Genomic DNA, 12,674 nt, shown 5'->3' with positions numbered 1-12,674 from the left:
ACACACAGTCAGCTGACCTGTTTAGTCACCTTTCAATTCTGCAAGCTCAGTTGAACTACTTTATCAGACTCCTAATGAGATGTTAATTAAAGCACGACAGAATGTTAAACACCGAGTGCACTCTTTCAACCTCTCGAGTTGTAATTGGCGCTCATGAATTTATATTCCGTAACTCGATGTCTTCGATGAAGTCCTTCAAGGACGACAAAGACTTTATTAATATTCAGGAAGAGCTGTAGCATCAGCTAATCAGATATGTAAAGGAGAAAAAAAAATGTAGGAATGTTTACTGATACTGCCGTCGGCTGTTCAACTTAATATTTACTGTTTCGTTCGCTAATCTGATTGCAAATAATTGCATTAATGGTTCAGAATGAAATTCACTGATTGCTTAGAAATTATGCGATGCAGAAAAGCACAATATCGGCAGCAGAATGATGGGATTAGCGTGACGTGTCGTGTTATTGATTGCACATAATGATGGAGTTGAAGAAATACGCCATGATTCAGCCGAGTGATGAGCCAAGTGTCTGTCATGCTTGTAATAAATCACAGGTTGGAATTTCTCCATTTCTTATTTGTGTGCCCACAGCGATTGTGAACATTATGACAGGATTATGTAATAAGGAGCTTTGTAATAGGAGACGAATTCCAAAGCGGTAATATTGCTATGCTTTGTCACGTGGTCTTTTATGATATTATTTTTATGAGCACTTTTGCCACTAAGCCTGACATATGCTCCGTTTGTAAAGAGCATCCTCCTGGTGGCAGCCAGGCATATTTCCACATCTTAGGTGTTTTAGACCCCATAACTCACTACACACAGTCACAGTCTCAAGCTGTCCTGTCCAGATGGGACTGACGCTTTATGGTTACGGCATGCTTACCCACAGTAATGGACCAAAAATGGAGGATATGACCCTGAAGAGCATGGAAACACAGAGCTGGGTCGCAGAAATAGACAATTTTACATCTAGACACTGCCTTTGTGTAACCTTTATGCCATTTTTGCAAATGTTACGTGATGACTCTGTTTTTTGCTCAAGGAGAACAAATGAATATTTCAAGACGGTTGCAAAGCAGTGAGGCTTTTAAAATGCTTCAAATTATTATTAGCACTGACTGCAGAACAAAGAATTAGCATAAAGAATACATAATCCCACAATCCTATTTTGATTCAGAAAGCATAAGGGTTATTTATTCTGTGACCTTAGTCAAGGTCCCAGCAGAGATCCCTGACACAGTAAACCTGTGCTGGCTTTTTTCAACAAACCTTATTTAGTAAACTTATGCTCCAGGCAAAGCTGTTGTCTGTGTTTTCATCCCACTGTGTACCTTCCGTGCCCTCTATGTTTGTGACCTACAGAGAGCTTGTGGTAACAGCCCAGAATAGAAAGTGCCGCGTCATTGCGCCGCTGAGCTGAGCAAAAGAGTTAGCACTAACAGGGCATGGGGGGCAGTGAAATTTGCAGGTCTGGAGTGACCTTGGCCCAGGTGAATGCAAACACTGCAATACTCTAGTGTTTTACATCAAAGCAAAGAGGCAGGAGGATGATAAATATTCTCTGAATCACCTGCACAGCACAGAAGAACTTCATCAGTACCAAAAAGCTAACCCAGTCAACGATATTCAACATAAGCATGCATCAGGGGTCCATAATATTTTAAAGTCATTTTAAACCCGTATGTCCTTTCAGAATTAAATGCTTTTATTTGCAATTGTCATTCTTGTTTTTTCTCTTTCCTAGGGGTCATTGTTTTATCATAAAATATAAGAAACTATCAGGTTGTTCTATGCAAATGGATTACATTTCAAGAGTTATCAGGGGAAGAGTGTAAACGTATAGGCTTAGGGTGGGCTTCTAATTTGCCTATTTGCATAACTTGTAGGAACATCATCTGGAAACATCTTTCTGAAAGGCAGTGTTTACAGGTTTACTTGACATCTACATAAACCTTTGTGACTGAACAACCAACTGACATGAGCATGACACTCATCGTAGAAAAAGTCAGCTTTTGTTATTATAATTTTTTTTAGATTGGATGTGAGATTTTGGTTGATAGGAGGCCATGTTTCTGGGTTGCATGTACTTTTTAAATTTTTGTGTGTTTTTGTTATTCTAGTTTCAACATTCCTGGTCTTGCCATGTTTATTTTTATGTTTTCCAACTTTTTTATGGTTGTTTTCTTGTTCTTTTGCTTTCTTTTACATATTCCACCTGAGATAAATCTTTTTAGCAGGGTATTATGTATTTCTTTTGGCCACTGAGCAACTTTTGTCTTATTGACCAACAGCATATTTTTGTTTCATTTTACAGCAAATTATTTGTTATCCAGTAAGTATTTAAAAAAAAAGAAGCAAATGTCTAAAACTCTACTTTTCGTTGTTGTAGTACCTTCAGTATTTACACCAGCCAGGAATAACATTATGACATTATATCTTTATGACTGATGAGTAAATAACACCTGCCACCTGATATTGGGTGGGATATATTAGACAGCAAGTGAAAATTTTGTTCTCAATGTTGATGTGTGAGAAGCAGGAAAAATGGGCAAATGTAAGGATTTAAGTGAGTTTGACGCGAGCCAAATTGCGATGGCTAGATGACTGGTTTAGAGCATCTCCAAAACTGGAGTTTTTGTAGGCCGTTCCTGGTCTGCAGTGGTCAGTATCTATCAAAAGTGGTCCAAGGAATGAACAGTGGTGAACCGGAGACAGTGTCATGGGCGGCCAAGGCTCGTTGATGCACGTGAGGAGCGAAGGCTGGCCCGTGTGGTCCAATCCAACAGACAAACTACTGTAGCTCTTATTGCTGTTAATGCTGTTAATGCTTGATGGGTCAGGACTGTTTTGGCAGCAAAAGCCAATCAGCAGGAAGACTGAAAACTGGAAAGTTGGAGATTCAGTCTGCAACAGCTGTATTTTTGGGCCATGGTGCTTGCTGTTAACTGGAGTTTACATACATGCTATAAACATAAAAGATGTCTCATTAAAGATACCATCCAAAGTACATGAATAGCGTGGGAAAAACATTTTTGAGAGTTTTGTTATCTTGTATGAGACTCCTATTCATTTGAACAAAATGATCACAATTAAAGCTGGTGAAAAAATTGCCTCATTGCAATTTAAATGTATGCTTTGATCAGAAGGTCAACTTGAATGTTTTTGGCACAGTGATACTACAGCAGATATCTAATAAAAACATTTCATTGGCAATCATCAAATCATCATTTTGATGCTTGTTTTGAGCCCCTGAGGCATCGTTTAGACATAAGTAACTATTATTTATACTTACTCAGTTGCGACAGAGAAAGAAGTACCGCTATAGATTAATTCTTTACAGTTATTATCGGTAGCCTTGTCAGACTTCCACTCCTTCCAATTTTTGATTAATATTATTATTGAAAAATACTTCAACCCCAAGTACAAAAATGTTGGCATGCTGTGGAAAATTTTAATATAACCTAGAAAACATATTGTGTTTAAACTGAGAAAATGTACAAATTTCTCAAGAAAAGAATAAGGTAATTCTGATATTGATGACAGCAACACGTCTCAAAAGATGGGACAGTGGCAACAAAAAGCTAAAAAGTGGTACTAAAAGAGCTGGAAGAACATTTTGCAACTAAGTAGGTTCAGAGGTTCACCAATTTGTGTTCTATTATGAATAAATGATGGGATTATAAGATTTGCAAATCATTGCATTCTGTTTTTATTTTCATTTTAAACCGCATTCCATCTTTTTTTGGAACTGGGGTTGTTCTATACTATATGTATATACTGCACTAGATACTGCATGGACAGAATTTTGTGTACCTGAGCATAAAATTCATGTACTTTTTAACCATCCCATTTCACATCTAGCCCTTACTTGCTGTTATAATTACCTCCACTCTTCTGGGATGTTCCACTAGATTTTGGAGTGTGCTTGTGGATATTTGTGCTCAATCAGCCACAAAGGTGTTGATAAATTAAGTACTGATGTAGGGTGACGAGGCATGGGGTTCAGTAAGCATTCTAATTCATCCCAAAGGGGTTCAATAGGGTTGAATTCAATGCTTTATATCAGGTAACTCAAGATCTTCCAAGCCAACCCTTATCTTCATCAAGCTGGCTTTGTGCACAGGGATATTGTCATGCTGGAACAGGTTTGGGTCTCCTAGTTTAAGAAAAAAAGTAATGCTACTGCATTCAATGATGTCCTGTACAGTTGTGTGCCTCCAACATTGTGGTAACTGTTTGGGGAAGAAACTCATACAGCTGGAATATTTAGATGCCCCAATACTTTTATCTATATAGTGTACATGATGTTCATACTTTCGAAATACCCACTAGCCAGTTAAACTCAAAAACTGTCTGGAATAAAACATTAGCAATTTGAAACGCAGCTCCCAAAGCTGCCCGGAATGCGATTCAAATTCATATAGAGTGGCTCACATCGTAATATGTTCTCTAATATTTAACCTGATAACAGCTTTCATTTCCTTTTGTTTCCCCAAGAGAATAAGCTCTTTTGATGGACTGAAAGCTACTTATCCAAGGCCGCTTCATGTGTGCTTATGGATTAAATCTTGCCAGAATGACATCAGCATGAGAAAGAAAACCTGATATTTAATGCTTAATCATATATCACCAAACTCTCTCCAGGGTTGGAATAACTGATTTAAAAATGCATGTTGATTATGGGTATGGTCAGTGTGCAGTGTAATCAAAAAAAAAAAAAAAAAACCACAAAAAAAGATTATATTTTAGAGATTATTTTCTGTTTTCTTGTCTATTAGATTACCGGATTTGATCCTGCCATTCAACCTTAACATTTGATGTGTTATTGCTTCATAACAAAAAGGTAAAGAAAAAGAAAAAAAAAGCTTTGTGTTTTATCTCACTGTTACATCCCCACTTCACTGTACTCTATTTGCCAAACTGAGCAGGGGCAAACTAGGCTTATCCTTTATATATTTTCTCACCCTCAGTGTGAGCATGCCTTAATCAGCTCATGCAGATGTTTGTATTTATCGCAATCATTTTCGGGTTTTTGTGTCCTGCCATGCCAGATTATTCAAAGAAATCACAACCTTAAATTAACAGGCTTAACTTAAACCATTTAATTTAATGGGGCAGTTTGAATGTTTTATTCTAGACTTTGTTGTTGGTGGTGTTGGTGGTGAAAACCACTAGGGATTAGTTGTTCATTAGGGTGTTCTTGACAGGCTCCTTAGAGGAACCATTGATATTCCGCATAAAGCAACTTCTCCATATCTTCTGGAAGTTATCATTTATCTCTTTTGTTTTATCCACATTTAGTGACAGGTGCTTGATAATGAGACCAACCACAGTTGTGACATTGGGGAACTTGTTGTTCTAATCAAAAGGTCAGGGGTTCAAGCCACTGCACTATCAAGCTGGACCCTAAAGTAAGGCCCTTAACCCATCTGCTCCAGGGTGCTATGTCATACGAGGTGGTATCAAAAAGTTTTTAAAAACTGTCTGCTTACAAGAAAGTACTTTATTTATCTGCATTTACACACTATCACCTTTAAAATAGTCCCATTGCATAACAATACAGCGCTGCCAGCATTCTGGAATATGTCCTGGAAGTCTTCTTTTCTAAGCGTGTCAAGAATCTTCTGCGATCCGCTCTGGACGCCTATTTAAAACTTGACAGCATATAGTTTGAAAAATTCTTTATAATACACAGTTAATATTTTCACAAAGGACCTACTGCTGCTGCATTTGTGTATAAAACATATGTGAACAGAAAAGTACAGCAACCTTTTTTTTATTTCAGTTTCACAATGATCAGATTTTTGGCCTCCATTCTTTAAGCTGAAAAACCTGATGGCCAATACTGCTATTACGTGTAAGATGTGACCAGTGTGTCAATTGGCCTGCTGATATAGTGCATTAGAAATGTACCAGTGTAGAGTCAGGGATCTGTTTGATCTCTGTCTGACCCATTTTACCGAATCCTCTGATCAAAGCCAGCCAGCCAGAAGCGAAGACTACATTACAATTATGCACATTGGGTTATATTCCGCTGTGTTAAGCATGTGTAGTGAGGATCTAATACTGAAATGTTGCACAATGGTACTCTGACCTCAGGGATTTTATGTATGTATATATATATATATATATATATATATATATATATATATATATATATATATATATATATATATATATATATATATATATATGTAAAGCCTTTGATATTAACTGTGATGAAAAAGATTACCTGTGTAGTCTTTGACAGAATATAGAATTTCTTGTTTAGTACTGACCATCAACCAGCCAATGAAAGTTGTTTTTAGCTTTCTTTTTTAGTCTTAAACCAGTTAAGCAATGAGTAAATCTTTTAAATTCCATGAAGTGCTCAAAATGAAGACCTGTCTCACGATTTCTGATGCAGTTACACTGCAACATGTAGCACATCCAAGAGCTGTTGCTCACGGCTTGTTTCCCTTTGATCAGCTTCTAAAACGGATGTCCATCTGGGAGACGTATATCAAAGGAAATGCAGATGTTAGCAGAAATTGCAGCTGTTGTAAGGAAATGCAGATGTTCAAGAGATGCAGATGTTAGCTGCAGTCCCAGTGTCACTCTGCAGCTGTCACACGGGTCAGTAGCGCTCAAGCAGTCGTGATTGTTTTATACACACAACTGAAGCACCTTCAAGTTTATTAAAGACTGTCACACCCCAGATGGAGTGCGGACAGAAAAGGCGGGGGAGTGTAACAATAGATATGCTGGTGTGGTTGAGAAGCTGACAAGGAAACAACACGGAAAACACTTTTAATCTATTGTAGACAAGACTTCTGGAAAAATCTAGCGTTGAAATTTAACAGACAGGACAAGAGTACAACCAGGATGCTTTGTTGTTTTGGTGAAGGTGATTGGCATGTGAGATCTTGCTGTAGTCCATAAAATATCAGCTTGAATGTGCTAATGTGGACAAAAATCCTAAAAATCAAGAGGATGGATGAAGACCTTGCTTTCAAATCTGACTGTATACTCATACATGTACTTTTTTCAGGAGGTCTACAGGAAACATATATAGAAGCAAACTCATAACAACTATTTTATTAAAATGAATACATTCATACAAGTGCATTTGGTAACTCTGAACTTTGGAAATCAACCCCTCCAATGCAAATGTCAGTATTAGACTATAAAATCATTAGCATGTGATTGAATAGTTTAACTGGTTTTTTACACATTTAAAAGGAGAGTTTATTAAAGCCAATACTGGGTTGTATTAAATGATTCAATGGTCGATTCTCTTCATTTTATAGCTTTTCTCCCAAGTGCGCTGCTACATTGGAGTTCTTATCCAATCAGATATCAGCCTTCACATCACGTTGTTGTGGGGGTCAAATATATTTGTGTTCAGCCTTCACAGTCAGCACTGTACAGTACAAGTTGCCTAAAGCTGTAGTTTTAACCAATCAAAGTTTACGACACTGGGGCCATCTAGCAGGCATCCAATAACATCTGCATTTTCACGTCTTTTGATTGGATGGTCAGAGAGGGCACTAGTCGGAGCATGCAAACCGTATTTGAAGCAAACTGCACAAGCTCAAAAATATTCATATGGATTTAATAGCTGTTTTTTAATAGCTGTTTTTTTATGGACTTTTCAAATAGACCTAGAAATTATGAGCAAAGGTCAGCCAAAATAATTGTTAAGCTTTTTCATGATTTATAATCAAATTTATAATTTTGCAATTTCTTTATTTTGTGTGTTTTTATTCGCATAAAAACACACAATTTGCCTTAATTTTTTATTTTAATTTTAAATACCCAGAAAATGAATAATGCATGTGAGAAAAAAATGCAACAAAAAATCACTGAAAACCCAGGGTCATTGTAAGAAGTTAATAATAATGCTTCTGCAAACAAAGAGGTGGATTGTTTCAGGTATGATTGTGAAATACACTGTTCACCACTAATTAAAGCAATGTTGACTACCAATTTGCTATTGTTGACAATAAAAACACATTAAAATACAACACATCAAATGACAAAAATTCTCCAAATTCCAAAAAGTTCTCCAAAAAGTAAGATGCAAGCAGGACAACACAGGCTGTGTTCTACAAATAAAAATCTAAGGCTTGCTGCCATTAAGACTTAACGAGGGGAGTTTCTATAGTCAAGATCAGTTCCCAGGAACAAAATAACCTGTTTAATATGTGTGCCGTGGACTCGAGCTGTGAAAATGACCAAAATGCACGTATTTTTCCTCAAATGAGTACCACAGACCATTGAGCTACTCTTGGGGGTTGAGGTTGACAAGCTCGTAATTACATCAGGTCAGTGAGGCAGAAGGAAACGAGGTTGCTGCAGTCGTTCTTATGGCCATTTTATGTGGTCGTGTGCGCTCATTTATATCACCAGTGACTTCCTCAGCTGGTTTATTAATTGATTTATTATTTCAAAGCATTTTGATGAAGAGAGGAGGGGGGGGTCATAAGCTGGACAATAAATAGTCTTTAGAGTTAAGAATAACAGTAAGACCAGTTGTGAAACATGTGGCTTGTTCTCCAAAGATTTATCCTTTTCTCCTCATTTTTTTAGTAATGCCTTGCTTGTTGTTGCATCAGTTGGCTAAACTGATTGCTTCATACTAATGTTTTCACACATGGATCATCAGGAATAAGTTATATGGTTGATTCTGTGATTGGGTTGCCGTTTGTTACAGCCCCTTTCATATTACACTTACAAACATGTAACAGTAATTTTATTAATTATGGTAAGGTTTTCTTTTGAGCAAGCTATGTGATTTTTACCTTAGAACATTATTATATTAACAGTGTATATAAATTATAATATAGTGTATATTTTGAATAAAGGGCGGAGCCAGGAGAAGCGATCGATAAGTATTTCACGTTTGTGCCAAAACAGTGATTAATGCTTCAGTGAGCAATAAATCATAAAGAGGAGTGAGATGAGAGGCTCGGAGTGAAGTGTGTGTGTGTGTGTGTGTGTGTGTGTGTGTGTGTGTGTGTGTGTGTGTGTGCGTGCGTGCGTGTGTGTGCTTGCCTGTGCCGTAAAATGGTTTAAAGCAAAAGATAAACGTATAAATTGTCCAACCCAAAAAGTGTAACAAGTAATATATCATTAAAATAATCACAAATCTGTTTTTGATTAAATGTCCATACATAATTTATTCTATATAAATTAGGAAAAAAAAAAGAGAAAATATTTTTTAATCGACATCCACTCAGTCATTTTAGTTAAACACTTTCAGCCCTGTGAAATATTTGAAACAAGTAATTTGGTCAACAGGAAGTTGTATCATTTGAATTTCAAGTAGATTGTGGGAGAAAGAAACGATGTCAGTGGCATTGCAATGCTGACTGATAATAGGTTTGTTATATTTTAGTTTTATTTATTATGCACCATTAGGACCTAAACTTATTTGGTTGAACCCTGTACCAATCTATTTTAAAAGCACAGCCCTGATGCCCAGATTATAAACTGAAATTTAAATAAATAAATAAATAAATAAATAAATAAATAAATAAATAAATAAATAAATAAATAGCATTTTTTTTATATATCTTCCATAAAAAAAAAAATGTAAAAAAAAATGCAATTTTATTTTTTTAAATATCTTCCATATTGGTCTGAAGTGTTCTTGAAGTGTTAGAAAAATATTAAAAGATTCAGGAGTAAAAGCAGCAATTTACAGCTTTTTTTACGGCAATGCCGAACCATGTAAGCCTCTCAACAGGAACAAACCAGGCATAATTTATATACTGGAAATAAGAACAATTGAAGAAAATATCCATTGAGCACAATATCCATGAGACTTCTGTGAGCACAATATCTACGAGGCTTTATTCATTACATAAAACATGGTCCGTAGGAACATGGACAGTATCTGTTGCCCGAGTATCTTATTTGGTTTAACTTACTTTCTAAGGATATTTGTGCATAAATTGTGCAATCAAATGAGGGTAAGGTTTGTTTGTTGTTCAGTAATAATGCAGTAATCACTCTGCAATTAGGAAAACAAGAAATCTTCCCACTGCATCTTCACATTTCACACTAAAGGTGTTGGTTGAGAAATGCACTGCAAATTCCTTCTTAGCTTTTGAATCAATGCCTACCCTTTAATCAGCTCTAATTAATTACAGCAAATCAACAATTATGTCCACTTCTTCATCTTACGTACATCACCCACCATGCAAAGTCTTCAGAATTCATTAAGATCCAAAAATCTTTGTTTTGTTGCATTCACCAGAACAGGTCACATGGGTTCGGAAACAAATGACAGCCACATATGTGAAACTGTCAGCGTATTTGCGCTAACCTTTGGAGGAAAAATATTAAATTAGAACCAAGAGTGAATATTTTCAGAGTGCGCTGGAGTGTGCCATCATTCCTCATTAAAGTAAGGCCCAAAGAAATATCACCATTTTTTTGCAGAAGGCAGATGGGAGATAAGTGCAGTATTTGTGGGTGGCAAATTGATATTCATGTCCACACATGCACAGGAAAAATTGTTTGCATGATTTTATGGAGTTTGAAAAGGTCAGTGTCTGAGAAGATAGTCCTCATTGCGCAGCATGAAGTTGAAGGCATTGAAGAATTCCTCCGTTTAGTCAGCCTTACAAAACACCTAATACTCATCAAACCTGCTCTCTGTAATATGTCAGACATCTAAGGTTGCAAACTTTCTGTTCTTGCCTGCCCTAAATGATATCTAGAAGCTCAATGGAGCTTTGGATGTGCGCTGTTCTGCAGTGCATAGTAAATACGGGCCTTTAGAATGAGAAATGAGAAAACGTCTCAAAAGCTTCGCAAATATTTGAGCTTAGTATCGGCATTCATTATTTTCCATGTGAAGAAACTTCAAAACCAAAGTGACTTGCAGCTCAGAGTTCTTAAAAGATTTGTTTCCTGCTTAATAGACCATTTTCAAATCTATAAAAGTGAATTAAAATACAATGGATTCGTAGTGTTGTGATTAATTCGAAATTGGAAACATAATAGGGACAGGACACATAGTAGCAACACAAAACTGCAAAAAATGTTATTGAATAACATCGATTATAATAGAAGTTATCAAAGAAATACTGTATTATAATATGCTTTGTCACAACCTCAAAGAATATTACACTCCCTACCCACGCAGAGTCCTCCCTCTGCGAAATTCTAACTTTCTAACCTTTCTTCACTGCCCATCAAACATTCTCCAATCATAGACTATATAAAACATGCAGTCAGTCTGAAGTATGGATGTGCAGCTCCATAGATGAGGTTGATGTGATTCACATCTTTATGCATAGCCAACGATATCATACATTAAAGATACATATGTAGCAGCTACCCATGCGATGCGATACAATTCACCCCTATTACGATGCAGTGTGATCCAATTTCATTCAACACAATGCGATTCAATGCAAAGCGATGTAAGGAAACTATATGATGCTTTGCAATTTAATGTTACAAATAATTTGCTTTTTTTGTTTGTTTCAGACAGACAGCAAATCATAAATTTTTTACCTCCTGACTTCTAATGCATGGCCCTTTCACAAACAGGCCTTTAAAGTCCAGAAAAGAAAAAAGATTAAATAAAACCAGACATATTTTTCCTGTTCTTTTATAGGAAGATGCAGCTCTACCTCTGCCATGTTAATCTATATTCTATGTAAATCTCAGGACATGCTTTAGTCTCAGAAGTGTTGTGACACGTCATGTAGCAGCAGTGTTGCTGAGAGAACGCGCTTGAGAAACAGTTTAGCTTGGAGAAATCAATCTACATGTAAAATTTTGGTCACACATTATTGGTTAGTTTCTAACTAATAAAAGTATTGCATCTACTGACCATTATATATAATGTGTCCAATGCACCCTTTTTTAAATCAATGAATGACCGTTAACTTGCCAATGCCACTCGTCATGCCAATGCACCAATGCGAATCGGTGAATTTTACTGTCCCTTGTGCGAAGTCTTGCACCTTTAATAATTTTCTGAGCTTTGTATTTTCTGATTGCTATTTCTATGTTGACCCTTGTTTTTGAATGAGTTTTTGTCTGTCAAGTGGTGAATTTCTGTGCTTGGTGATCAGCTGCTATTGAAGACTGTGGGTTTTTTTTGTGTAGACAAACTGCATGTTATATGTGTTGAGTGATTAGTTTTTGGGAACAGTGGAGATCAGTGATTAGTTATCGGGAACAATGGCGGTCAGTATTTAGTCATTGGGAACCATGGTGGTCAGTAATTAGATATTAGGAACAATAGTGGTCAGTGATTGGCCTACCATTGGACTAGTGTTTATTGATTGGCCATCAGGAACAACAGTGCTCACTAAATATGTTGTTATGCTCATGTTATGTGTTTGAAATAACCCATTATAAAAAATCATCAAGTCAAAAACAAGTCACCAGGGTTGGCAACACTGGATAATGTGACCGACCAAACGCCAAAATACAGGTAGTAGGTCTCCGAATTAACCCAGTGTTGAAAAAATGGAAGTGTTTTCCTGTTTTTGCCTGCTATTTCTAAAGATTTGTACAGACATGATATAATGCAAGGACAAATCTAACAACTTTGGCACGCAAGCAAATGTTTAGATAAAAAAAAAAAAAAGTCCAAAAAACAAGTGCATGGATTGTTGTTTTACTCATGAATTCTCATGAAATCATATCACACCATCCTTGT

The sequence above is a fragment of the Silurus aristotelis genome, assembly GCF_946808225.1.
Source record: "Silurus aristotelis genome assembly, chromosome: 10".
In the NCBI taxonomy this organism is placed as follows: Eukaryota; Metazoa; Chordata; class Actinopteri; order Siluriformes; family Siluridae; genus Silurus; species Silurus aristotelis.
The sequence above is the reverse complement of the archived record's forward strand: the minus strand, read 5'-3'. Positions refer to the sequence as shown.